At 46.6% G+C, this 24,560-nt stretch overlaps 1 protein-coding gene and 1 pseudogene across 1 annotated transcript in view; both read left to right on the top strand.

Annotated features, from left to right (window-relative positions):
• Positions 1-24,560, top strand: part of LOC130357384 (glycoprotein-N-acetylgalactosamine 3-beta-galactosyltransferase 1-like) — a 92,532-nt gene that overhangs the window by 55,636 nt on the left and 12,336 nt on the right. The gene's annotated exons all lie outside the window — the stretch shown is intronic.
• Positions 5,809-5,916, top strand: LOC130359381 (U5 spliceosomal RNA; annotated as a pseudogene).

Consider the following 24,560-nt stretch of genomic DNA (forward strand, 5'->3'; position numbering starts at 1 on the left):
GTATTTTCTGCTATTACCCTTTTTAAAATTGTAAAAATTTTGGGAAACCAAGCATTTTAGGTAAAAAAAATATATATTTTTTTACATATGCAAAAGTCGTGAAACACCTGTAGGGTATTAAGGTTCACATTACCCCTTGTTACGTTCCCCGAGGGGTCTAGTTTCCAAAATGGTATGCCATGTGTTTTTTTTTTTGCTGTCCTGGCACCATAGGGGCTTCCTAAATGCGGCATGCCCCCAGAGCAAAATTCGCTTTCAAAAAGCCAAATGTGACTCCTTCTCTTCTGAGACCTGTAGTGCGCCAGCAGAGCACTTTTCACACCCATATGGGGTGTTTTCTGAATCGGGAGAAATTGGGCTTCAAATTTTGGGGGGTATTTTCTGCTATTACCCTTTTTAAAATTGTAAAAATTTTGGGAAACCAAGCATTTTAGGTAAAAAAAAATATATTTTTTTACATATGCAAAAGTCGTGAAACACCTGTAGGGTATTAAGGTTCACATTACCCCTTGTTACGTTCCCCGAGGGGTCTAGTTTCCAAAATGGTATGCCATGTGTTTTTTTTTTTGCTGTTCTGGCACCATAGGGACTTCCTAAATGCGGCATGCCCCCAGAGCAAAATTTGCTTTCAAAAAGCCAAATGTGACTCCTTCTCTTCTGAGACCTGTAGTGCACCAGCAGAGCACTTTTCACCCCCATGCGAGGTGTTTTCTGTATCGGGAGAATTGGGCTTCAAATTTTGGGGGGTATTTTCTGCTATTACCCTTTTTAAAAATGTAAAATTTTTGGGAAACCAAGCATTTTAGGTAAAAAAATATATATATTTTTTTTACATATGCAAAAGTCGGGAATCACCTGTAGGGTATTAAGGTTCACTTTACCCCTTGTTACGTTCCCTAAGGGGTCTAGTTTCCAAAATGGTATGCCATGTGTTTTTTTTTTGCTGTCCTGGCACCATAGGGGCTTCCTAAATGCGGCATGCCCCCCAAAAACCATTTGTCGCTCCTTCCCTTCTGAGCCCTCTACTGCGCCCGCCGAACAATTAACATAGACATATGAGGTATGTGCTTACTCGAGAGAAATTGGGTTTCAAATACAAGTAAAAATTTTTTCCTTTTTATCCCTTGCAAAAATTCAAAAATTGGGTCTACAAGAACATGCGAGTGTAAAAAATGAAGATTTTGAATTTTCTCCTTCACTTTGCTGCTATTCCTGTGAAACACCTAAAGGGTTAATACACTTACTGAATGTTTTTTTGAATACTTTAGGGGGTGTAGTTTTTATAATGGGGTCTTTTATGGGGTATTTCTAATATGAAGACCCTTCAAATCCACTTCAAAACTGAACTGGTCCCTGAAAAATAGTGAGTTTGAAAATTTTGTGAAAAATTTCAAAATTGCTACTGAACTTTGAAGCCCTATGGTATCTTCCAAAAGTAAAAACTCATAAATTTTATGATGCAAACATAAAGTAGACATATTGTATATGTGAACCCCCAAAAAATATATTTTGAATATCCATTTTCCTTACAAGCAGAGAGCTTCAAAGTTAGAAAAATGCAAAATTTTCATTTTTTTCATCAAATTTTGGGATTTTTCACCAAGAAAGGATGCAAGTTACCATAAAATTTTACCACTAAGTTAAAGTAGAATATGTCACGAAAAAACAATCTCGGAATCAGAATGATAACTAAAAGTATTCCAGAGTTATTAATGTTTAAAGTGACAGTGGTCAGAATTGCAAAAAACGCTCCGGTCCTTGAGGTATAAAATGGCCTGGTCCTTAAGGGGTTAAGAGTGAGGTGGAACGGGTGTGCAAGGTGCGCAAGCTGAGGCTACAGGAGGTCCAGTCGTTATTGGGCCATATTAACTTTGCTTGCCGGCTGCTCCTGGGGGGGGGGGGGGTTCAGCGGCTGCACCATTACGTGCGGTTGTTGGCTGAATTGTGGGAAGATTTTGGGGTTTTGGAAAGAGTTTTTGGTCTGCTACAATGAGTGTTCGGTGGTGTTTGAGCATCCGGTCGCCAGTGCTGATCTGGAGCTTTACACAGATGCAGCAAGAGGATTTGGTGTGTACTTTCGGGGACAGTGGTGTGCGGGGGCTTGGCCGGAGGAGTTGAGGGTGGCTGGTCTAGTCAGGAATTTGGAGTTTGTAGAGTTGTTCCCGATAGGGAAGGTACTCCAAAAAGGGTGCCCTGGGGTCCGGTGACCTATGGCCAGGGATAAAGTAGGAGGCCCCTTACAGGTGGATTGAGGATGTGGAGAGTGTGCGAGGTGCCTTCAGGTCTTTCCCCTTGCTGTTTTCTCAGGATGCTAGGTGATACCTGCTATGTTTATGTATGATGCTCATACGGTTATTTTTATGTTTAACAGCCTCTATTTTGAAATTATAGTGACTCTTTGGGAACAATTGAGGCCTTGTTAAAAATGAAAGAAGGGATCAGATTGGTTGCTATGGGCAACTGGTCAACTTTTCCTCTGCACACTTCTTGATAGATCTCCCACATAGGGGAACAATTATCAAGAACTGTGCAGAGGAAAAGTTGACCAGTTGCCCATAGCAGCCAATCAGTTCCCTTCTTTCATTTTTTAACAAGGCCTCAGAAAAATAAAAGAAGCAATCTGTTATGGACAACTGCTCTAATTTTCTTTGTACAGTTTTTGTTAAATCTCCTACTATCTATCCACTCCAACTGCTCTGAGAAATTCTGGTTGCTGAACAAATGTGACTACAAACTCCAGCAGACCCTACTACTCTGTCCTTTACTCATGGGATAGTCTTGCTGCTGCTGACCATACACTACCCCTCCTTCCCTCAACCCAATGAAACACTGAAACATGTTGGTGTATAATGGCCACAGCAGACCAACTTTTTTATTAACCCGTTAAGACTGCATGGGCCCACCTAACCTGTAAAGGGGGGTAAGAGGAGGAGGAAGCTTCACAGTGGCCGTTGAGGAAGAGGAAGGAAGTGGAATGAACATATAGGTTCGGGGGGCATACTATCCACCCCCACTCCTCCCACACACAAGCCACCCGGAACCGCCTACCAGCTCACACAGGTCGGGTATTAACCCGAAAAACCCCTAGATGCCCTGGCCCTGCAGTCAGCAATACCTGCGCCTATTCGGCCAGGTATTGCACAGATTGCATTAGGTGGGTCCTAACCTGTAAAGGGGGGGGGGGGGTAGGAGGAGGGGTGGGAGCAGGTCGACCCTCCCGTCATGCCCAATTACGACAAGCACAACCAGGTTTCTTTGCTGGACCGTAGGGGTCGGTCACAGCTTTTATTGAAGTATTAACCACAAATATTAACCACAAAAAAACTGTATAACTCTTGCTCGTTGTGATATTGGTATTAGGTTATTAGGTGCAGTATTGCAAGCCGTCATTCTGTCAGGCGGGCATGTCTGTCCTCATATCCTCCGTTTCTCAATCTCCACCACCACAGAAGGGGCTTGCTCCTCCCCATCTTGCAGCCCAATGAGGAAGATGTCCATCCCGATATCGTTGAGATGGGTATCATTCAGCGACATAAGGCGGCGATTGTCACCTTCCAACCACCCAGCCCTTAGAGCGAACAAATCGCGACATGCGCAAGTTGACCATCCTACGAGCATGCTCCACAGCATCCGCATTACGGGCGCTTTGCCAGGACACCCTTGGGACGATCCCCACCACCACTAATTCAGTGAAAAACCCAGCAATACGCTCCAAATTAGCTCGCATTAAGGCGATAAGCTCAACCATGGGAACAAAACAGATGTTGTTGCCGCATGCCTGCAGCAACAACACCACCGGGGAATGGACAGACCTACTGATGGATATAGCCTCAGACAGAACCCCAAGCTAGCGCAAACCTCTTATACTTCTCCAGTGCAGGTCAATGTTGCGAAAGCCAAGGGAATTGCCACCAGGACGACACTCAGCCCTCTGAGCCCCCAGATGGATATAAGAATTGCCCAGCAGGTACACCACAGGAGGACAAGAACCTGGAAAAGAAAGTGTCACAAAACTAACTCAGGACAAATGTATTCAGTATAACAAGCGGACTTCCACCTCCCGATTCTCTGAATCTCAGAAGGTGGAAGGCCCGCCCTAGCCGCCTCCATAGCTGCACCAATCCTGAAAGAATTCATACCGAATTCAGAAGAATGGGCACCAACTTCAACAAGACAAGACTTAAAAACCTGCTGAAACTGGAAACTGGTAAGAAGAGAGTTATCAGAATGAGCCAGAAATTTTTTTTCACCAACACTAACCTCCAAATAACTAGACACAGCCTGAACGGATGGACCAAACCACCCACTTCCTTCAACTGGAGCCAAGCCCACCCACACCCAGGGGATAGTCTTAGACCGACGCACCCAAACCTGAACAACCTCGGTAGCACAAATAACATCCTCCAAAAAAAAACACCCAAAACCCGCCCAGAAACCGGAACCAACTCACCGATTCTTAAAGATCCAAAAAATGCCAGGCAAAATGCAGCATCAAACAAACGGGCCTCAAACACAGAGGAACACAAAGGAACACAGGGAACCAGTAATGGACAAAAAAGAACCAAGAAGGTCACAAGTAATGGGGCGTCTACACTTTTGCCGAACATACCCATGCTGCCAGCCCTTCAGGGCCTGTTGAATACTAAGCCTCTTAGTCACATTAGGCCAGCCCCTAAGCTTAAAATGAAAACTAAGGCCAGCCAAATTCCACCGGGCCACCACAGCAGACAAACCCAGGCCCTGCAACCACAACGGATAAGAGACAGTTACCTCCAGCCATCAGGAGTGCATCATCAACATCAACAGCTCGGTCATCAACAAATCTCAGCCATTTGCCTTACCATGTCCGTTCCACGTCGCAGGTGCGACAGATGACGAGATTAGGGGCAACAGCAGTTGTTTACCACATCCCAGATCAAACAAGGGCACGGACAGCTCACCTCTGCAGCCTCTGGACACAGGGATCATAACTCCTGAATAGGAAAGCGAGAGAGAGCCTCAGCAACAACATTGTCAACACCTGGAACATGGTGGGCCCTAAACCAAGTATTGAACTCCAAACAATGAAGGACCAAATGATGAAGAAGAGCCAACATCAGCAGAGAGGAGGAAGTGAGATTGTTGATACAGTGGACCACACTGACGTTGTCGGTCCAAAAACAAACCTTACCGTTACCCAAACGTGAACCCCATAGCTCAACGGCCACCACAATGGGGAACAGCTCAAGCAACGTAAGGTTCCCACACTAACCTTTTTCCCTCCACTCAGAAACCCAAGCTTACGCACACCAGTCCGGACTCAAAATGGCTCCAAAACTGCAGGACCTGGATGCATCAGTGAACAGGGACAACTCACCATTGTTTGCCTCCCCAAACTGCCATAAAGTGTGCCTGCAAAGGGGATGTAAGGCAAATCCAGTGATCCGGATGCCACACCCCTTTTGTGGCCAGGGAAATCCGCCGGGAGAAGACCCTGCCCATAGGCATGACCCTACAGGCAAACATCAAAAATACAAGTAGAGATTGAAGACGTTTAAAGTAACCTTCTTAACCCCAAAAACCCTCAACCAGGTCCAGGAGCTTGGTAAGCTTGTCTGCCGGAATACGGAAAACCATACAAAAAGAATCAATCTCGATGCCCAAGAAGAAATTACTGTGGCGGGCCCCTCCATCTTCTCAGGAGACAAAGAAACACCAAACTGTTTCATAAAATAACAAATCGTGGAAAGAAGGAAGCCACATTGGTCAGAACCCTGTCCAAGTAATGAATAATGGACTAACAACCCACCTCAAAACAAACAACCCAATATACTCTGGTTTTCGAATAAATCTTTCGCCTTTTACTAAAGATTTCCATGGAGAGGAACAATTATGAGTTACTAATAAGTGAACAATTATGAGTTATCGGTGATAACTGGGCTAAAAAAAACTAAAAACGAACAAACCACTAGGGAAAGTGCTATATAACTCAAAGAAATGACAGGAAATCGAACAACCCATCGGCAAACAAGTGTCATAGTAAAAAAGGCCATTGACACGGCACCCCAGCAAATAATAGCATTCCTGGTGAACCGGGAGGAGGCGGAAGGCCGACTCAACATCAGTCTTAGCCATAAGGGCGCCCCTACTGGCCTGGCAGACCAAGTTAATCGCCCTATTGAATGAAACACAGGACACAGAGGTGTCCTCATTGGAGATGCCATAATTTACCAATGAACCGCGTGGATATGACAAATGGGGAATCAGACGGAACTTGCCAACCTCCCTCTTAGGTACAACACCCAACAGAGAAACATGCAAGTTCCGAAAAGGGGGGAATCAAAAGGACCTTCAAACCTACCCAAATCCGCTTCCTTCCGCACATTCTCCCGTAAAGCCTCTGGAAACTTGGATTTCAAATTAGGAGACAATTGGGGGAAGGAGAGGGCAAAAAGGGAATGAAAAAAACCATAACCAAAACCGTTCAACAACAACTCGGCTCCTCTATATTGATACCTGTCTAGCCACGGGGACATCTCATCCACGTCCACTGACGTCCATCCCCTCAGCCCAACCTGAAGGTCCAGGGGTCTGCTGCGGGACCCTGGAGCATCTAACGGCAGCATTTGTGCTTGTACTTTCACAAGCTGGGGGAGCCAGACTGAGACTGCCCCAGCAGAGCCAAACTGAGAGGAAGTGTCCCTGGACTGAAAAGGGGACGTCTTCTGCGCCATCATAAGGCGCAGCCACACATCAGTGGCCTTAACCCCCCCCAACTCACCTCAGGCTGAAGGGACAAAAGGCAACAAAATTATTTTGTCATGGCGCCACCAAGCACTACCCCTGTGGGACTTATGGGCACTAAAAATAGGGTTCATATAGACAAACAGTTCCAAGCAATGCTCAGGATGCTGCTGGCCCATAATGGAACCCAAAACCGCAAAAACCTGCAGCCAGTTATCCATGGTCTTGGCAAATCTGGGATTTCTGTCCGTAGGCTTGTCGGAAAAAGACCTACGTTCCTTGTCCACAGTATGTTGATCCACGGACAGCAAAGATCAATCTACTGGTTCCCCCAAATTTTGCGCTTGATCTCATCATCTACATGCGCACCCAGGGGGGATACCGCAGAAAAAAGTGTCCTTATATACACCCACCTGGGGAGGGGAAGGAAACCGCTTAACAGGGGGGGGGGGCGCTAACGGTAGAGGTGGAGGGTCCAGGCTCCAAGTAAGCCAACAAGGCCTTAAGGGCGGGTAACAACTCTCCCCACCCCTCGCCCAATCCCAAAGCCCCCACAAAATCAAACTTACCGGGCGCAACCTGCACAGACATGGAAGGCGAAGATACTTTAGCTGAAACACCCTCCTCAACGGCCGTTCCCAGTGAGGCCACCGCCAGAGGGGGCACCTCAACTGTGCCAGACCGACTGCCTGGGCTGGAGGACCGGCCAGCTGACCAAGAAGGCTCCCGCCTCACTCTGCTCCTCCAGGAAAGGCGATCTGAGCGGGAAGTCCAGGAACTGCTGCCCGAGGAAGAAGGGGACCTGGACCACCTGGAACTTCCCCGGTTAAGAACATCCCGATGTCCACGATGCCTCCTGCGTCAATAGTCCGAGTAAATGGATGAGCCACCACACCGACCGCGGCCCGAGCCCAGGAGGAGGACCAGAAACTAAACCAGTGATCACGGCCCCGGGACCTCCGTATGTGATGAACATCAGGGGGACAAGCTGCACCACACCGCTGCTCCACGGGGGGGGGAACAATCTAAGGAATCCATAAAAGGGAGGTCAGCAGCTGCAGCCCCAGGGGACTGCACTGGGACAACAGACCCCCTCAATCAATTCATATCGTCAGTTTGCTGTGATTCCAGGTCACCTGGAAAAAGAGGGGGATAGGTGCCATCCGAATCAGGACTCCTGCTGTAAGGGTGTTCCTAACGGCACCCGCTCCGCCCATACTCTGGAGGGTGAGAGCAGGTGCTGGGAGTATGTACATGAAGTGGGGGCCCCTGATCCCCGACATTGGCAGTGGGATCGGGGCCCCTGGAGCGGAGACAGCGGCGGCAGGCAGGATCAGGTGTGTGCAGCAGCAGCAGGAGGTAAGGCCGTGCTGGGAGTTGTTGTAGTTATGCAACAGCAGAAGGCACAACTACAACTCAAAGCATGCCCTTTCGTATTTTGTGCATGCTGGGGGTTGTAGTTATGCAACAACTGGAGGCACACTTTTTGAAAAAAAAAGTGTGCCTCCAGAAATTGCATAACTACAACCCCCAGCATGCACAAACTACCAAAGGGCATGCTGGGAGTTGCAGTAGTGTGCCTTCAGCTGTTGCATAACTACAAGTCCCAGCATGCCCTTCGGCTGTAAGTGCATGCTGAGAGTTGTAGTTTTGCAACAGCTGAAGGCACACTGGTTGCGAAACACACTTTGTTGCCTAACTCAGTGTATTGCAACCAGTGTGCTTCCACCTGTTGCAAACTACAACTCCCAGCATGCACTGATAGACGTATATGATTTATAAAGGACACTCCTTCAGTCATCATAAACACACCATCATCTGAGCATAAGTGGCTCCAGAGAAAGCACACGGGAGGGCACTGAGGAAGGAAGCTCAGGAGACCAGGCCAACCTGGAGGAGGCGTGGATGAAGACACTAGGACAACTGACCAGATGGAAGGAGGCGGCCATCTTAGACAAGGAAGCAAGATGAATCCATTATTTTGTATGGATTGACTAGACCTGAGATGGTGAGATGTGATTATCTGGACATTAACCTCTATCATTACTAAGAAAACTCCTACACAGTAAATAAACTAATCATTGTAATAAGATATAGTATACCTATGTATGTATAAGTGCCATATTTACTCATTAGTTAATAAATAATCCACTTTTTATGTAAAACCCTGGCATGATCATTTCTCCATCGTAGCTAAGATAAGTTTTATTGATTCTGACATTTCTAACAATGGATTTGTCCATTCTTGGAATCATGTGATTTGTAGTTTGTTAGAAGGGGACGGGGAGTGTATTTTGCATTCCATATTGATATGTCTATGATTAAATATTGCCCATCTTGATATCATGAGGTTCCTCTGGACAGAGCGATGTATAACCGTTTTCTTAAATGATATCCTAACCTAGAACTCATGTTGTTTTGTAACATAGTTGCTCACTACTCACATATATTGTTCTACTGATATGTAATCAATTAAACAGTTTATAAAGTTTACTAACATATCTAATTGATATTCATTTGAATATATCATTGTTTATTACTCCTTTATGTTTATAACCTTATAACCAATAAATCTGTATATTTTGATAATACCTGTGTATTATTGTATATTGCAAAACTGCATCCTTATTGTTAATGTCATCCCGTCATAAAAGAACTTGATATCTGAGGAAATAGTCGGACTCAGATGTGAATTGTATTGATTATTTTATTATAATTCGCCAGGTCATAATTTTGATAAATTTGGATAATTTTCCCAAAAATGTTTTTTTATAATTAATATTTTTATGATCATAATTAATAACTCAGTTATTACTGCACAACAATACATGCCATGAATGTTTACCCACTATACATGCTATGAATGTATACATAATATAAATGCTATGACTGTTTACACACAAAAAAAAAGCTATAACCGTATACACGCTATAAATGCTATGACTGTATACACACACTGTAAGTGCTATGGACGTATACACACTTTAAATGCTATGAATGTATATGTATTCGTGAAACCATGACATAAGCATGGTAAGTGTGTTTTGTAGAGACCGTGTGCATGGTATGTGAATTGAAGTAGCCGTGTGTGGTGTAGTAACGTATGCATGGAAAAAACGTAATGGTGAACATATATAGTGTAGCAAATGTAATTGAAAGGGGTAATGTCCCAGAGATAGAATGTTGCCCTGTAAGTATCAAGCGTGGCTGCCAGACGCCTGATCCGGTACCAGAGCTTTCCCCCCCGGCGGGCATCTGCACCGCAGGAGACTCTTACCAGCCCAATGTGGGACAAGTGACTGCCTCCAGAATGAGGAACAACGGGCCTGCAAGGAGTGGAGAAATATCTCCACACCCTGTTCCGGAGACTGCAAAATCAGCCAACAAGGCTGAGAGACGCTATGCATCTCTTAGACATCAGCCCACCAGTGGTGACTCTGCATCGGAGGTAAGCCACGATCTTACCACAGTGGGTGGCGGGCAGCCAAGCATCTCGTCGAGAGGTAGCCAAAGGGGCTACGGGAGATGTGAACAACGCGCCGCCTGACTTAGCTACAGGAACAGCGAGGCTCAGAGCTGGAAAGCGGGCGTCAGAGGTCCGAACATATATACTCATGCCCCCTCGCATAAAGTCATGTACCCCCCACTTAGAGATGGAGGAGTGTAGTATATTCATGCTCCTCACACAAATACAGCCTTAACAGGCTTAATACTTGTACATTATGATCAGATCACCCCTAACACGTCTTTTCTCCAAATTAAATAACCCCAAGCTTGATAACCTGTCTTGGTCCTGTAATCATCCCAGTTCATCCATGTCCTTCTCATAGAACGGTGCCCAAAATTGGACACAATACTCCATATGTGGTCTCGCTAATGATTTATACAGAGGCAAATACTATGTACATGTACGTGACCCAAGTGCATAACTAGAGATGAGCGAATCGAAGTTGATGAACCCGAATTCGTTACGAATTTCATGAAAAATGAATTGCTTCATTAAACTCCATTTTACAGCGTTCCAGGCTATTGGAGACCTAAGATGGCGGATCCCCATGTGAGTACATGGGGCAGGGGATTATGGGAGAGCGGGAAACAGCGGCGGGAATGAAGGTAGGCGGGCTGACCCTGAATCACATGTGAGATGCAGCCTATCAGTGTTCACTGACCCCTGTGATGTCACAACCCCATCTTGTCTCTCTTCATTTCATCTATGCACTCAGATGGAGAGGACGGGACTGTGTGTGTGTGAATAGCTCATACCACAGCGTTACACTGCAACTGCTAGTCACATCAGCATTAGGGAAAGACAGGAGTGCAGAGTGCTTTGCTGTTACTCTGAGAAGGATCATTGATAGCTAAACCTCCTATTCACGTTATTGAGCATTGCAGCAGAGAGTGGCAGATAGCTGTCAGCTGCCTCATACAGATCTCCAAGCTGCCTGAACTTTCTGAAGCATCTTATCTCCTCATTGTTCAGCCCAATTGAGTTTATTTTTTTTTGCTCCACAAAACTTCTGCTGCTCAGAATTGTGTGACAGAGTGCAGTGGTGTTGCGACCCGGGTGCGGGGGGTGCGGCCCGCACCGGGTGACACCAACCTAATGGGGTGACACCAAGACGCTCCACAGAATCACCCCCATCTGCCCGACCGGCCTCCCGTCCGTCAGCTCCCCCCCCCCCGGCGCTGTGTGTGCGGTGCGCCCGTCCGTCAACACCCCCCCCCCCCCCGCCTTCACCTGCACTGTGCGCCCGTCCGTCAGCACCCCCCCCCCGGCCTTCACCTGCACTGTGCGCCCGTCCGTCATCACCCCCCCCCCCCCTCGCCTTCACCAGCAACATGCCCGGCCTCCGCTCCCAAGTCTGCGCCGGCATGACGTCACACCGCATGGCCGCGCAGGAGGACGTCAGTTACATCACAGGGCGCCCGGTTAGAAGGAGCGCTGCGCTGGACGGATGAGTGTGTGTGTCTGTCTGTCTGTCTGTCTCTCTGTCTGTCTCTATCTCTGTCTGTGTGTGTGTATGTGACTGTGTGTGTTTGTGTGACTCTCTCTGTGTGTGACTGTGTGTGTGTGTGGGGGGGGGGGGGGGTTGAACCAGCGATTTAATGTGGGGAGACTTTGACCCATTGTGGGGAACCTGCGGCCTAATGTGGGGAAACTACTACCAAATGTGCGGAGTCTATGCTACCTAATGTGGGGAGACTGCTACCTAATGTGGGGAATCTGTGTTACCAAATGTGGGGAGTCTATGCTACCTTATGTGGGGAATCTGTGCTACCGAATGTGGGCAATCTATGCTACCTAATGTGGGGAAACTGCTACCTAATGTGGGGAATCTGTGCTACCTAATTTGGGGAAATTGCTACCTAATGTGGGGAATCTGTGCTACCTAATGTGGGGAAATTGCTAACTAATGTGGGGGAACTGCTGCCTACCTTATGCTCCCCCCCTGGCAGTAGCACCCTCATCATCCACCAGCAACCCCCCCCCCCCCCAGCAGTAGCACCTCCATCAGCAGATCCTGATGGTGGATGATGGCGGTGCTCCTGCCAGTAGGATGATCCTGCCGATGGATGATGGGGGTGATACTGCCAGGGGGGATGGCCAGTAGCACCCTAATCATCCTCCAGCAACACCCCCCCAGTAGTAGCACCCCCATCATCCACTAGCAACATCACCAATACCCCCCTCCAGTGGTAATAGCATCAGCTAACGGATGTTGAGGGGTGTTACTGCAGTTATGGTATTATATTCAGAGGGTGCACTGTATGGCAATGTTATATTCAGAGGGCGCAGTTTGTGGTAGTATTATTAGAGATGAGCGAACTTACAGTAAATTTGATTCGTCACAAACTTCTCGGCTCGGCAGTTGATAACTTATCCTGCGTTAATTAGTTAAGCCTTCAGGTGCTCCGGTGGGCTGGAAAAGGTGGATACATTCCTAGGAAAGAGTCTCCTAGGACTGTATCCACCTTTTCCAGCCCACCAGAGCACCTGAAAGCTGAACTAATTTATGCAGGAAAAGTTATCAACTGGCGAGCCGAGAAGTTCGTGACGAATCAAATTTACTGTAAGTTCGCTCATCTCTAAGTATTATATTCAGAGGGCGCAGTGGGTGGTAGTATTATATTCAGAGGGTACAGTGTGTGGCGGTATTATATTCAGGGGTACAATATGTGGAAGATTTATATTCAGAGGGTACAGTGTGTGGCAGATTTATATTCAGAGGGTACAGTATGTGTTGGTATTATATTCAGAATGTACAGATGTGTGGTAGTATTATATTCAGTGGGTACGGTGTATGGAAAGTTTATAATCAAAGAGTGTAGTGTATAGTAGTATTATATTTAGAGGATACAGTGTCTGGCAGGTTTATAATAATACTTGTTTTCATATAGAGGATGAGAATGCGCTGACATAGTGAGGAGACGTCTGGGCGTCACATTCTGCAGAGAGAAGTTTTAGCTGGACCCGGCGGTATGTACCATCTGAATTAGATAAGGGAAGACTATAGAGAAGACGTCACCTGTAATCACTGATATCATTGTGTATTCTCCTCACTATAGAGAAGACGTCACCTGTAGTCACTGATCTCATTGTGTATTCTCCTCACTATAGAGAAGACGTCACCTGTAGTCACTGATATCACTGTGTATTCTCCTCACTAGAGAGAAGATGTAACCTGTAATCACTGATATCATTGTGTATTCTCCTCACTATAGTGAAGACGTCACCTGTAGTCACTGATATTATTGTGTATTCTCCTCACTATAGAGAAGACGTCACCTGTAGTCACTGATATCATTGTGTATTCTCCTCACTATAGAGAATACGTCACCTATAATCACTGATATCATTGTGTATTCTCCTCAATATAGAGAAGACATCACCTGTTGTCACTGATATTATTGTGTATTCTCCTCACTGTAGAAAAGACGTCACCTGTAGTCACTGATATCATTGTGTATTCTCCTCACTATAGGGAAGAGGTCATCTGTAATCACTGATATCATTGTACATTCTCCTCTCTATGTCCTATCAGAGCTGTAGTCACTTGTAAGTTCTACAATTAGGTCAGTGAAACTACAACTCCCAACATAACCTCACCACTGCTCAAAGGGGTACTCTACTGGAAAAAAATTTTTTAATCAACTGGTGCTACAAAGTTAAACAGATTTGTAAATTACTTCTATTTAAAAATCTTAATCCTTCCAGTACTTATTAGCTGCTGTATAAGCGATTCACAGGAAGTTATTTTATTTTTTCATTTCTTTTCTGTCTGACCACAGTGCTCTGTGCTGACACCTCTGTTCATGTCAAGAACTGTCCATAGTAGGAGCAAATCCCCATAGCAAACCTATCCTGCTCTGGACAGTTCCTGACATTGACAGATGTGTCAGCAAATAGCACTGTGGTCAGACTGGAAAGAACTACACAACTTCTTGTGGAGCATACAGCAGCTTATAAGTACTTTAAGGATTAAGATTTTAAATAGAAGTAATTTAAAAATCTGTTTAACTTTCTGGCACCAGTTGATATAAAAGAAAATGTTTTCCAGTGGAATACCCCTTTAAGTAATTCTGGGAGCTGTATATTTAAATGGTGAAAACTTCTTTAACACTTTCCAATTCTGTGGCAACTGGTCTATCTGATTATTATACTGGAATTTCTCACAATGCACCACAACAGTGGTGTCTGTCACAACAGGCTAAAAACTTACTGGTGGGAGGGGGTAGGTATGGGGTGACACCATTTTCTACCGCACCGGGTGGTACCAACCCTAGCAATGCCACTGACAGAGTGCAATTTAGGGTTTAATCCCTGGATTTTTTTTTTTTTTTGGTGCTGCACTGTTGGGTCCTGCTGCTGTTCAGAAATACGTGATTGTTCTGTGGACTGTAGTTCATTTGTACCATTTTGTACCTGTTAATCTGTCAAGGGGCTACATACTGTCCAAGTCCAAACAATAGTATTCACTGGCTGTTTTTCTTTTTAACCCCTTAAGGACACATGACGTTCTCATACGTCTCCATTTCCGAGTCCTTAAGGACACATGACGTATGAGAACGTCATGTGTTTTACCGGCCCCCCGCAACCAAATGGAGCGGAGCCGGTCCCCGATGCCTGCTGAAATCGTTCAGCAGGCATCGGGGCATATTGCCCAGGGGGGTCATTATGACCCCCCATGTCGGCGATGGCCGCAGATCGCTGGACAATTCAGTCCAGCGATCTGCGGCGGATTCCGGGTCAATCGGGTCTCCAGTGACCCGGTGACCCGGAATTATTGGCTGATCGGGGCCGTCAGAGATGGCCCCGATCAGCGAGAGCCAGCAGGGGTGAGGTGGCACTGGTGCCACCTCACGATCGCCCTGATTCGTCGGCCGGATTACCGGCCGACCAATCAGGGCGCCTGCTGCGGGTGTCACTCCCGCAACCCGCTCCGCCCCTCTTCCGGAGGACGTGAGCGGGTGCGGGAAGTGCACCCCGGGTGCTGGGGACCCCGATCCCTGGCGCCCCTGTTGGGATCGGGGCCCCAGGAGCAGCTGCGGCGGCGGAGACGACGAGGGACTGACCTGTGCGGCGAGGATCGTTGGAGGTGAGTGACAGCCTCCTGCTGTTGCTTAGCAACAGCTCCCAGCATGCAAAAAGGGCATGCTGGGAGCTGTAGTTATGCAACAGCAGGAGGCAGACCACCACAACTCCCAGCATGCCCTTATGGGCATGCTGGGACTTGTAGTTTTGCAACAGCTGGAGGCACATTCTTTCTATGGAAAAGTGTACCTTCAGCTGTTGTATAACTACAACTCCCAGCTTGCACAATCAGCTAAAGTGCATGCTGGGAGTTGTAGTGGTGCATCTGGTGGTGCATCTGGTAACTACAACTCCCAGCATGCCCGTTGGCTGTCGGTGACTGCTGAGAGTTGTAGTTTTGCAACAGCTGAAGGCGCACTGAGTTAAGTAGTAAACCAGTGTGTCTCCAGCTGTTGCATAACTACAATCCCCAGCATCCCCAGCCAAAGTAGTATGCCTCCAGCTGTTGCATAACTACAACACCCAGCATGCCCTTCCGCTGTCCGTACATGCTGGGGGTTGTAGCTTTTGCAACAGCTGAAGGCACACTGGTTGCAAAACACTGAGTTTGTTACCAAACTCGGTGTTTCACAACCAGTGTGCCTCCAGCTGTTGCAAAACTACAACTCCCAGCATGCACTGATAGACCGTACATGCTGGGAGTTGTAGTTTTGCAACAGCTGGATGTCCCCCCCCCCCCCCCAATGTGAACGTACAGGGTACACTCACATGGGCGGAGGATTACAGTTAGTATCCGGCTGCAAGTTTGAGGTACGGCAAAATTTCTGCCGCAGCTCAAACTGCCAGCGAGAAACTACTGTGAACCCCCCGCCCGTGTGACTGTACCCTAAAAACACTACACTACACTACCACAAAATAAAATAAAAAGTAAAAAAACACTACATATACACATACCCCTATACAACCCCCCTCCCCAATAAAAATGAAAAACGTCTGGTACGCCACTGTTTCCAAAACGGAGCCTCCAGCTGTTGCAAAACAACTACTCCCAGTATTGCCAGATAGCCGTTGACTGTCCAGGCATGCTGGGAGTTTTACAACAGCTGGAGGCACCCTGTTTGGGAATCACTGGCGTAGAATACCCCTATGTCCACCCCTATGCAAGTCCCTAATTTAGGCCTCAAATGCGCATGGCGCTCTCACTTTGGAGCCCTGTCGTATTTCAAGGCAACAGTTTAGGGCCACATATGGGGTATCGCCGTACTCAGGAGAAATTGGGCTTCAAATTTTGGGGGGTATTTTCTGCTATTACCCTTTTAAAAAATGTAAAATTTTTGGGAAAACAAGCATTTTAGGTAAAAAAAATATATATTTTTTTACATATGCAAAAGTCGTGAAACACCTGTAGGGTATTAAGGTTCAAATTACCCCTTGTTACGTTCCCCGAGGGGTCTAGTTTCCAAAATAGTATGCCATGTGGTTTTTTTTTTGCTGTCCTGGAACCATAGGGGCTTCCTAAATGCGGCATGCCCCCAGAGCAAAATTCACTTTCAAAAAGCCAAATGTGACTCCTTCTCTTCTGAGACCTGTAGTGCACCAGCAGAGCACTTTTCACACCCATATGGGGTGTTTTATGAATCGGGAGAAATTGGGCTTCAAATTTTGGTGGGTATTTTCTGCTATTACCCTTTTTAAAATTGTAAAAATTTTGGGAAACCAAGCATTTTAGGTAAAAAAAATATATTTTTTTACATATGCAAAAGTCGTGAAACACCTGTAGGGTATTAAGGTTCACTTTACCCCTTGTTACGTTCCCTGAGGGGTCTAGTTTCCAAAATGGTATGCCATGTGTTTTTTTTTTGCTGTCCTGGCACCATAGGGGCTTCCTAAATGCGGCATGCCCCCCAAAAACCATTTGTCGCTCCTTCCCTTCTGAGCCCTCTACTGCGCCCGCCGAACAATTAACATAGACATATGAGGTATGTGCTTACTCGAGAGAAATTGGGTTTCAAATACAAGTAAAAAATTTTTCCTTTTTATCCCTTGCAAAAATTCAAAAATTGGGTCTACAAGAACATGCGAGTGTAAAAAATGAAGATTTTGAATTTTCTCCTTCACTTTGCTGCTATTCCTGTGAAACACCTAAAGGGTTAATACACTTACTGAATGTTTTTTTGAATACTTTAGGGGGTGTAGTTTTTATAATGGGGTCTTTTATGGGGTATTTCTAATATGAAGACCCTTCAAATCCACTTCAAAACTGAACTGGTCCCTGAAAAATAGTGAGTTTGAAAATTTTGTGAAAAATTTCAAAATTGCTACTGAACTTTGAAGCCCTATGGTGTCTTCCAAAAGTAAAAACTCATAAATTTTATGATGTAAACATAAAGTAGACATGTTGTATATGTGAACCCCAAAAAAATATATTTTGAATATCCATTTCCCTTACAAGCAGAGAGCTTCAAAGTTAGAAAAATGCAAAATTTTCATTTTTTTCATCAAATTTTGGGATTTTTCACCAAGAAAGGATGCAAGTTACCATAAAATTTTACCACTAAGTTAAAGTAGAATATGTCACGAAAAAACAATCTCGGAATCAGAATGATAACTAAAAGTATTCCAGAGTTATTAATGTTTAAAGTGACAGTGGTCAGAATTGCAAAAAACGCTCCGGTCCTTAAGGTATAAAATGGCCTGGTCCTTAAGGGGTTAGATAGTTTTTTCTGTGTATAGTTACGCATATATAACTGCCCTCATCAGTGCATACCGCATAGGTACATCCAAGTATTGTACCATTTATTACCTGTTAAGTTGTCAAGGTGCTCCATACCGTCAAAGTCCAAACAATAGCATTCACCGGCTGGTGTTTTACAAAAATACAGATTTTTTTCTGCTAATAGTTAGGCATATTACTGCCCTCATCAGTGCATACCGCATAGGTACATCCAAGTATTGTACCATTTAGTACCTGTTAAGCTGTCAAGGTGCTCCAAACCGTCAAAGTCCAAACAATAGTATCCACCGGCTTGTGTTTTACAAAAATACAGATTTTTTTCTGCGTATAGTTAGGCATATTACTGCCCTCATCAGTGCATACCGCATAGGTACATCCAAGTTTTGTACCATTTAGTACCTGTTAAGCTGTCAAGGTGCTCCATACCGTCAAAGTCCAAACAATAGCATTCACCGGCTGGTGTTTTACAAAAATACAGAGTTTTTTCTGCGTATAGTTACGTTTATTACCGCCCTCATCAGTGCAGAACGCACATCTGTCAATGGCCTACATACTGTTCAAGGACAGCCGTAAGTAATCACCTGCTGCTGTTCTAGACAAATACTGTTTAAAGAGTAGTGTAGCGTATTGTAATACCCTCATAAACGCACTAAGTATGTCAGGCAGAGAAGTGCCAGGACGTGCACAGAGGAGTGGCAGAGGCCTAAATACTTCAGGCAGAGTTGGCAGCAGACTTGGGGCGAGTGGCAGCAGGAGTCGTAGCGAGAGGACTGAGCTCCCGTTATTAGCCAGCGGTCGTGTCTCCACCAGCAACGCATCTGCCATCGTCAATTGGTTAACACGCTCATCCACATCATCACAAGTGACATCGGACACTCCCAGTCAGTGGGTTCCTCAGACACAACCCTCAGTTGGCATGGCCCGGGAGCAGTCCCTGTCCTCCCATTGCCTTTGTCCTATGCTGTTCCCTCTCCTAGAGAAGTATCTTATGCTGTGGGTTCAGCTCCACTATTTACTGAGGACGATATAATAGAGGACAGTCAGCAGCTACTGGACAGCCAAGAAGGGGAGGAGACATGCACCGCTTGCTCTGCTAGGCGGCCAAGTAGTGATGCGGAGAGTGACGTGGGAGGCGGTGTTGCAAGTGTTCAGGGTCCTGAAGCAGACACTGTTGGGGAACCCGAGGAGGACATCAGTGACGTGCACACAACTGTTGATGATGATGAAGCCAATCGCAATTGGGAGCCGGGTGCAGAAGGGGCTTCATCATCATCAGGAGAAGAGAGTTGCAGGTTGCACTTGAGGCAGCAAGGCGGTAGCACGGTTGGCAGTTAGCGTGGTGGCAGTAGTGGAAATTCAGGAGCCAAATGTTCCCAGGGGAGACCACCTGCTTTGCCGCAGCCTACCCTTCCGGGAGGTAGTGGAACAGGGGTTCCTGGAGACGGCGCCAGTAGTAGTCAATTAGTGCAGACGGCGGGTGGGAAAATCAGCTACTCGGTGGTGTGGAAATTTTTCATAAGGCATCCGGAGGAGGTTCACGTAGTCACATGCAAGATCTGTCGGCAGAAGGTAAAGCGTGGCCAGGGTCCCAATGTCGGCACCACGGCCCTGCGTCAACACATGCTTCGCATAAAGCGGCCTGGGAGAACCGTGGCTCCGATGTAGTGGTCCAGCCTGCTGCATCACCCAGTGGCCATCGGCTCCCTCCTTCATCCAGCCAAGGCTCCACCACCTCAGCCGAAGGGAGCTGTGTGTCAAACCCTCCTTCTGTCACTCCTGCTTCTCCCGCTTTTAGTCAGCCATTCCGCCAACAATCCATCGGTGAAGCTATGTCCAAGAGACAACAGTATGCGCCCACTCATCCAACGGCGCAGAAGTTGAATGTGCTCCTGTCCAAGTTTCTGGTGTTGCAGTCCCTCCCTTTTCAAGTGGTGGACTCTGCACCTTTCAGAGAATTGATGGCTTATGCCGAGCTGAGGTGGAGAGTCCCAAGCCGTCATTTCTTTGCAAAGAAGGCAGTACCAGCCCTGCATAAGTTTGTACAAGAGAAGGTGGGCCAGTCCTTGAGCCTGTCGGTGTGTTCAAAAGTGCACGGCAGCGCCGACGTGTGGAGCTGTAACTACGGGCAGGGACAATACATGTCTTTTATGGCCCACTGGGTAAATGTGGTTCCTGCACAGCCACAACAGCAACTTGGACAGGTCACACCGCTTCCTCCTCCACGCTCTCGCTCCCAGGCAGTTGGTCCTGTTACAGCGTGCAAAGCCGCCTCCTCATCCTCCACCGTGTCCTCGGCCTCCACTGCACATCCAAATCTCGGTGGCCCTTCATCGTAGCATGTGTGTAGGGCACGGCGGTGTCAAGCTGTTCTTCACATGTTTGCCTTGGCGAATGGAGTCACACAGGGGAGGAACTGCTAAAGTTCATTCGTAAAGAAATCCGAGTATGGCTTACTCCACGAAATCTGGAAATGGGAACCATGGGGACCGACAATGGGAAGAACATCGTGTCCGTGCTGCGACAAGGAAGCAAGGTGTGAAGCATGCGCCCTGCATGGCACATGTGTTGAATCTGGTTGTCAAGCACTTCCTCAAGTCTCCACCCCGTTTCAAAACATCCTGAAAATGGCAAGGAAATTGTGCATGCACTTCAGCCACTCGTACACCGCCAAGCACACCTTCCTTGAGCTGCAGCGTCAGAACGGTATCCCACAACATAGTCTTATTTTTGACGTTGCCACACGTTGGAATTCCACCCTCCATATGTTGGACAGACTATACGAACAAAGAAAAGCCATCTACGAGATTCTGCGTAGTCAGTAGGCTGATGCCTATTGGCCACATGGTCCATCCACTCGCAGGTCTGACTCGGGGGGCCCTCTGCGCTCACCTTCCACTGCCATGGCTGCTGGGGAGTGGAGGGGTGGCAGGAGCAGTACCAGCTCAATCAGCAGCAGCCTGAGTCTACAGTCGCTGATGAGTAGCTTTCTTCACCCGCATAGTGAAGCAACTCATCAGCAGCAGGTAGACATGGAGCAGGACCTGAACCAGCAGGTGGTGGCATACCTTGACATGGCCATGCCAACAACCATTGAAGATCCGCTGGACTTCTGGGCAGCCAAACTTGATTTATGGCCACAATTAGCAGAGTTTGCCCTGGAAAAGCTGTCCTGCCCGGCCAGTAGTGTGACATCAGAGCGGGTGTTTAGTGCGGCCGGGGCCATAGTCACCCCAAGGCGAACTCGTCTGTCCACTAAAAATGTGGAGAGACTGACGTTTGTCAAGATGAATCAGGGATGGATCAGCCAGGATTTCCAGCCACCAATACCAGATGCCTCTGAGTAGATTGACCATGCTGCTACACCAACATTTCCCAATTATGGTTGGTTATGAAACCCTCTTGGGTTATCAATTAGGGTTATGAAACCCTCTTTGGTACTGCGATTGCCTGCTCCTGGCTCATCCTGTGTCTTTCAGGAACTACTTGCCTCACTGATGCTTCTGGCCTTGGGCCTTTAATTTTTGCATGTTTAGCAGTAGCTAAATATATGCTTAATGCAAATGTCAACATTGATCTTTAAATGTAAGGGGTTATGAAACCCTCATGGGTACTGCGAATGCCTGCTCCATACTCATGCTGTGTCTTTCAGGAACTACTTGCCTCCCTGCCATTTGTCGCTCCTTCCCTTCTGAGCCCTCTACTGCGCCCGCCGAACAATTAACATAGACATATGAGGTATGTGCTTACTCGAGAGAAATTGGGTTTCAAATACAAGTAAAAAATTTTTCCTTTTTATCCCTTGCAAAAATTCAAAAATTGGGTCTACAAGAACATGCGAGTGTAAAAAATGAAGATTTTGAATTTTCTCCTTCACTTTGCTGCTATTCCTGTGAAACACCTAAAGGGTTAATACACTTACTGAATGTTTTTTTGAATACTTTAGGGGGTGTAGTTTTTATAATGGGGTCTTTTATGGGGTATTTCTAATATGAAGACCCTTCAAATCCACTTCAAAACTGAACTGGTCCCTGAAAAATAGTGAGTTTGAAAATTTTGTGAAAAATTTCAAAATTGCTACTGAACTTTGAAGCCCTATGGTGTCTTCCAAAAGTAAAAACTCATAAATTTTATGATGCAAACATAAAGTAGACATGTTGTATATGTGAACCCCAAAAAAATATATTTTGAATATCCATTTCCCTTACAAGCAGAGAGCTTCAAAGTTAGAAAAATGCAAAATTTTCATTTTTTTCATCAAATTTTGGGATTTTTCACCAAGAAAGGATGCAAGTTACCATAAAATTTTACCACTAAGTTAAAGTAGAATATGTCACGAAAAAACAATCTCGGAATCAGAATGATAACTAAAAGTATTCCAGAGTTATTAATGTTTAAAGTGACAGTGGTCAGAATTGCAAAAAACGCTCCGGTCCTTAAGGTATAAAATGGCCTGGTCCTTAAGGGGTTAGATAGTTTTTTCTGTGTATAGTTACGCATATATAACTGCCCTCATCAGTGCATACCGCATAGGTACATCCAAGTATTGTACCATTTATTACCTGTTAAGTTGTCAAGGTGCTCCATACCGTCAAAGTCCAAACAATAGCATTCACCGGCTGGTGTTTTACAAAAATACAGATTTTTTTCTGCTAATAGTTAGGCATATTACTGCCCTCATCAGTGCATACCGCATAGGTACATCCAAGTATTGTACCATTTAGTACCTGTTAAGCTGTCAAGGTGCTCCAAACCGTCAAAGTCCAAACAATAGTATCCACCGGCTTGTGTTTTACAAAAATACAGATTTTTTTCTGCGTATAGTTAGGCATATTACTGCCCTCATCAGTGCATACCGCATAGGTACATCCAAGTTTTGTACCATTTAGTACCTGTTAAGCTGTCAAGGTGCTCCATACCGTCAAAGTCCAAACAATAGCATTCACCGGCTGGTGTTTTACAAAAATACAGAGTTTTTTCTGCGTATAGTTACGTTTATTACCGCCCTCATCAGTGCAGAACGCACATCTGTCAATGGCCTACATACTGTTCAAGGACAGCCGTAAGTAATCACCTGCTGCTGTTCTAGACAAATACTGTTTAAAGAGTAGTGTAGCGTATTGTAATACCCTCATAAACGCACTAAGTATGTCTGGCAGAGAAGTGCCAGGACGTGCACAGAGGAGTGGCAGAGGCCTAAATACTTCAGGCAGAGTTGGCAGCAGACTTGGGGCGAGTGGCAGCAGGAGTCGTAGCGAGAGGACTGAGCTCCCGTTATTAGCCAGCGGTCGTGTCTCCACCAGCAACGCATCTGCCATCGTCAATTGGTTAACACGCTCATCCACATCATCACAAGTGACATCGGACACTCCCAGTCAGTGGGTTCCTCAGACACAACCCTCAGTTGGCATGGCCCGGGAGCAGTCCCTGTCCTCCCATTGCCTTTGTCCTATGCTGTTCCCTCTCCTAGAGAAGTATCTTATGCTGTGGGTTCAGCTCCACTATTTACTGAGGACGATATAATAGAGGACAGTCAGCAGCTACTGGACAGCCAAGAAGGGGAGGAGACATGCACCGCTTGCTCTGCTAGGCGGCCAAGTAGTGATGCGGAGAGTGACGTGGGAGGCGGTGTTGCAAGTGTTCAGGGTCCTGAAGCAGACACTGTTGGGGAACCCGAGGAGGACATCAGTGACGTGCACACAACTGTTGATGATGATGAAGCCAATCGCAATTGGGAGCCGGGTGCAGAAGGGGCTTCATCATCATCAGGAGAAGAGAGTTGCAGGTTGCACTTGAGGCAGCAAGGCGGTAGCACGGTTGGCAGTTAGCGTGGTGGCAGTAGTGGAAATTCAGGAGCCAAATGTTCCCAGGGGAGACCACCTGCTTTGCCGCAGCCTACCCTTCCGGGAGGTAGTGGAACAGGGGTTCCTGGAGACGGCGCCAGTAGTAGTCAATTAGTGCAGACGGCGGGTGGGAAAATCAGCTACTCGGTGGTGTGGAAATTTTTCATAAGGCATCCGGAGGAGGTTCACGTAGTCACATGCAAGATCTGTCGGCAGAAGGTAAAGCGTGGCCAGGGTCCCAATGTCGGCACCACGGCCCTGCGTCAACACATGCTTCGCATAAAGCGGCCTGGGAGAACCGTGGCTCCGATGTAGTGGTCCAGCCTGCTGCATCACCCAGTGGCCATCGGCTCCCTCCTTCATCCAGCCAAGGCTCCACCACCTCAGCCGAAGGGAGCTGTGTGTCAAACCCTCCTTCTGTCACTCCTGCTTCTCCCGCTTTTAGTCAGCCATTCCGCCAACAATCCATCGGTGAAGCTATGTCCAAGAGACAACAGTATGCGCCCACTCATCCAACGGCGCAGAAGTTGAATGTGCTCCTGTCCAAGTTTCTGGTGTTGCAGTCCCTCCCTTTTCAAGTGGTGGACTCTGCACCTTTCAGAGAATTGATGGCTTATGCCGAGCTGAGGTGGAGAGTCCCAAGCCGTCATTTCTTTGCAAAGAAGGCAGTACCAGCCCTGCATAAGTTTGTACAAGAGAAGGTGGGCCAGTCCTTGAGCCTGTCGGTGTG

This window comes from Hyla sarda, chromosome 2 (genome assembly GCF_029499605.1).
Source record: "Hyla sarda isolate aHylSar1 chromosome 2, aHylSar1.hap1, whole genome shotgun sequence".
Classification (NCBI taxonomy): Eukaryota; Metazoa; Chordata; class Amphibia; order Anura; family Hylidae; genus Hyla; species Hyla sarda.